The sequence below is a fragment of the Labrus bergylta genome, chromosome 15 (assembly GCF_963930695.1).
Source record: "Labrus bergylta chromosome 15, fLabBer1.1, whole genome shotgun sequence".
NCBI classification, from domain to species: domain Eukaryota; kingdom Metazoa; phylum Chordata; class Actinopteri; order Labriformes; family Labridae; genus Labrus; species Labrus bergylta.
The window spans coordinates 3,251,196-3,256,195 of NC_089209.1; the positions used below are offsets into that span (position 1 = coordinate 3,251,196).

General features: G+C 43.8%; 1 protein-coding gene across 3 annotated transcripts in view; it reads right to left on the reverse strand.

The window, feature by feature from the left end:
• The window catches only part of hivep2a (HIVEP zinc finger 2a), a 117,416-nt gene that overhangs the window by 58,598 nt on the left and 53,818 nt on the right, over positions 1 to 5,000 (reverse strand). The window lies entirely within an intron of this gene.

The window sequence follows — 5,000 nt, forward strand, 5'->3', positions numbered from 1 at the left end:
GGAATTTAAAACTCTGCAAACTAGATTCTCCCAGCGTGGAGACACTTTTTGCGACAACATTTCTGTAAACGTTTATTCGTCATAACCTCAGAATCAGAATCAAACACAGACATGTATCCACGTCAACAAACAAACTGATCCTAAAGGTCACATAGTATTCACCATGTTCCTCTAACTCTAACATGTGTCTCTAGTCCGTCTATAAACCCCCCAATGATGAGAAAAGTCCATCCTCTCCATCTTCTGCCTGCTCCACTTTTCAGAAAATGTGTGCTCAAACAGGCCGTTTGGAGATTTTCCCTTCATGACATCACAAAGGGCAGTAGCCCCTCCCCCAGGTGGGTGACACTTCCACAGCTAAGTGTTTGTTCTACCCTCTGAGTCTGCCTTCTCACCGTAAACAATAGGACATGGAGCGAGAAAGCCAGAGATACCCAAGCCCTTCCAGAGAGGGGGCGTGGTCAGACACAGCTCATTTACATATTTAAAGGTACAGACACAGAAACAGCCTGTTCTGAGCAGGGCTGAAATAGAGGGGTTTATAGACATGATCAAATACAGAGATATGGTGGTGCAGTTGTGTTTTGATCCACCTCATCTGCAGGTAAATACAGACCATAAACCGGTATATTTCCAATCTGTGATGTATTTGTTGCAGGGTTTTTTGAAACCACTGACACCTGATGACAAAGAGGTGTTGTTAATTCTGCTCGGGCTTTTTCAGTTTCCTCTAAAAAAAGAAGTTGGTGGTGTGTGTGACACGTGTGCTCCTCTGAGTCTAACTCTTTGTTTCTGTGTTTAATCATAGAATCAAGTCCTTTCAACGTGTTTATTCATGTTTGTGGATTTAATCAGTGGGTTTGTGTGTTTCTGTTTCTGTTTATGAGTGTGTACGTCTGAGGGACTCTGGTCACTATCGCAACAGGAAGTAAACAAGATGTGGCGGAGGAAGTGGTCAACGGAAGTGTGAAAAAAAGCTCTTCCCCCCCTCCCCCTCCGTTTTTTATTATCTCACACAAACCCATTCATAAAAAAAACACGGTGTGGATAGAGTCTTCAGCAGAGAGACGTGACGGAGAGAGAGAGAGAGAGAGAGAGACGGGGCCAGCATGGTAGGAAGCAACAGGTGGAGAGAAAGTGGAGGCAGAGGAGAAAGAAGAAGAGATAGATCAGAGAAGGAAACTGATGAAATAGGGGGAGAAAAAGGGAGAAACAGGAGAGGAAGACAGGGGTGAGAGAGAGAAAACAGGAAGACCAATAGGAAAGAAAAGGAGAGAAGAGGGGGAGGAAGAGCGGTTAGGGTACAAGAGAGGTGGATGGAGGAAAAGGTAGAGAGCGAGGGAGAAAAATAGGGAGAAAGAAGGGGAGGAAAAGGACAGTTAGCAGATGAGGGATAAAGATAGAGAGATGGCGAGAGAGGGGGGAGAGGTAGAGAGAGGAAAGGGGAAGAAGACCCAGAGGGGTGAGCGAGCAAGACGGAGAAACGAGAGAGAGAGAGAGAGAGAGAGAAAACACAAACATCAATACACATTCCAACAACGTTATGGATGGAAAACATCAAAACACACAAGTGGACAGTCACATGTTCCACACACACACACTCGAACACATAGACGCACACGCACACGCACACGCACACGCACACGAACACACACACACACACACACACACTCTAACACACACACACACACACAAACTTGGGCGCCCCGTTTTAAGATCAGATTTTTCCGATTGGTCCACTTTGCTCCGCTCTGCCACGGAAAAACTGTGACACTGTTTTTCTGTTTCATGTCTGTGAAAACACACACACACACACACACACACACACACACACACACACACACACACACACACACACACACACACACACACACACACACACACACACACACACACACACACATCATAGAGTGTAAATATTAATGGATGAAGCCTGAGTGAGGGAGCTGCAGTCTTAGGTTGGTTTCACATGAGGGTCCCGGGCCCGGATCCTAAAGACCACTTGACTCCAGCGATCGTGCTCAGCCACTTTTCAAATTGTCTTCATTTTTTCTACAGCGGGAGTTTGCTGCTTCGTTCTGTACAGTCGCGTTAACGAGGCGAAGATCATTAAGCGAGAAGGTAAACACGCCTAATGAAGCTGATGTAAAGTGTGACACCACAGACTTTAAAGGGAAAGCCCATGAATTATTCGTTTGAAAGAATCTGTGTGGGTCTTTAAGCCCTCTCTGTTTACTCGCAGCTATTACTCCATCTTTCATGCACTTAAACTTAAAGAGATATTTTCTTCACAGTCAGCAGGAAAATATCTGGTTCAAGCAATTAAAAACCATCGTTACAGAGTTACACAGGAACACATCAAAGAGAGCAGGAGCACCATGGCTTTGTTTTTCACACTCTACCCTTCTTGTCATGTTTGTATGAAGTTGTGTTTTTGAGGTTTCATAAATCCAACACTTGTTGAAATTCACCAAACAATGGAGGGTCATAAAAGCCCCCTGACGATGTCGGTCTCATTCTGCATATTGTTCCTGCATGGCGATGAATCCCATGGAAACCCCAAAACAAACAGAGTGTGTGGGTCTGTTTTTTGGAATAGTTTCCCAGACTGTCGCTGGTATTTGCTCCTTGGGTCGGTCCAATTGGGTTTTCTACTGTCATAAATAAAAGACTCCAGGAATTTCCTGAAACAGCTGCTCACTGCCGATAGTTACACGGATAGTAGGAAGTAGAGCCCCCTCGTTGGGGCCTATTTTTAACAGCAGATTAAGCCACATGTGTTGGTGAGTATTTCTGGGAAGTAGGGAGATGTTTGTGGGATTGGGTTAAATTAAAAGTGTTTATAGTGATGGAGCAAACTGTCAGCAAATAGAACAGTGTGGCTCTCGGATGTGTTTTAATAGTTTCAGGACACTAGGGTTTATCCCTAGGAAAGAGGGGTAAGCTTTCTGGGGCCCCATGGAGGTTAGCAAATACAGGATCCATCCGAAAGTCCATCCAAAAACACACGTTGTCTTGATTGTTGCATCAGTAAAATGTGTCCCGTCTCAAAGTTTAAACCCACCTCTTTTGAAATGCTTTGAGCGTTTTGAACCTAACTGTTACTCCAGTAATATTGGACCGTGTATCGTCATGACACAAAAGTCGGGAAGAAGAAGGAGAAGAAAAAGAAAGAGCCAATTGGAGCGTTTAAGCCCAACAATAACTTGTTAAACTTTTTTTAAGTCAGCTCCAAATGCCATTTGCTGCCTGGACGTGGAGGCCGGTGTTACGCTGACGATACGACATGCATGCAGTGGTATAACAAAACTGAATCTGGTGAGAGCCCGTTCACTGGGCTAGGACTCCTTAGCATCCGGTATTAAGTAATTTCTTGTTTTTAATTGCAGTCTCGTCAAGACCGGTCTATTTTTCCACGTCATTAATCTGATTAGAAGGAAAACACCTCTTTCTAAAATAACAAATATCTTCAATTCATTTGTAGTTTGATTTTTATCCCCCGGTTACGGCCGCAACCTTCCCAGTGTAACAGTCTTTGCAAGTGACTCGCTCCCTGCACACAAGTTCATATTTGTCAGTGATATTTATGTTCTTGGTCTCGGTCTTGAATCAGTCCCAATCCCTAAATGTCTCGGTCTTGGAGGACTCTGGTCTCGGGTTTGTCTTGTCCTTGGTTACTGTGGTCTTGACTACAACTCCCCCAGTAACCATCCAAGGCATCACAAAGTCTTCCTTTTAGACCTGATCTAAAACCTATAGATTTAAAACATGTTGAGGACAACGCATTCATCAACTCAGAATAGTTTGAAACACAGTCCGTGTGTTTGGAGAGGGCGGAAAGAAGAAGGAATAACTGATGAAAGGAAAAAGAAAAAGTCAGCAGAGAGAGAAGACATGCAACAAAGTCACAAGTTTGGATTTAAATCCACAACATCTGGAATACACGGCTGGGATGCTGGGAAATGACCAGAAGCCACCAGTCAAACTCTGGCAACACGAGTCGGCTGCGACTGGTGAGCTCGTGTCCTGGACTCGGCTCTGGCAGCGGACCAGCTGTGATTTTGGAGTTCGATTCTGTACTGAGAAGCACGTTTTGGGCGCCAAGATGAGAGGAAAGCAAGTGAGTTTTGGAATCTGTACACCACCATCGGCTGGCAAGATAAAAGCTCCGCTCTCATTTTCCAATCTTTTCTAAAAAAAAAGTCTGCACAGCCAATAACAGAAAGTCGATGCACAAAAAAAAAAAACCTTTAAAGCCACGTGATTTTTACCAAAGCCAAGGATTGAATTTCAATGATCACATCGCACTCCTTTAACTTCTTTTCCTACCGTCTCTCTAAAACTGAAAGACGGGGCGATCGAGGTAAAGAGGAGATGAAAGAGGGCCGGAGAGAAACAAAGAGTTGTGGAAAATTCATCCCTTGATTTTCCATTCAGAGCAGACTGGGAAGTAAAAAAGGCCTCCGGGTTAGATTCAAATTTGGATTCTATTCTCATCTCTTCCCTATTCTCTTTCCCCCTCCTCTCTCTCCTGCCATGAACCCGTCTCTTACAGCCGTCGACTTATTTGTATTTCTGTTTGTATCGTCGTCCTGCTTCTCATGTCCCCCCCCCCCTATTCTTTCCAGCTGTGTTTTTACAATATTAAAACAATCAACCAACCAGGCAACCGAGAAAACAACCAGCAAACAATAACGACAGTCAATCAAAAACAGGTTTTGCAGAGTCACACTAGCTTATAAATCCACTTTCTGGACGACTGAAACATCTGACCAAATACTGACAACACATCCATCAGCTTGGACTTTTATAAGATGGACAAAAAAAAGCAATTAACCCACACTGAAACTGGTGGAAAACAACTGTTGGAAGTCATATTTTTTACCTTTCTCTCCATGTTTTCCTTTGTTCTGTCCGTATCCAAAAAATACAAATGACAACATTTAAAAAACAATCTCACCAATCAAACACTTCATGCAATTGTTAGGCTCATCAGAGAA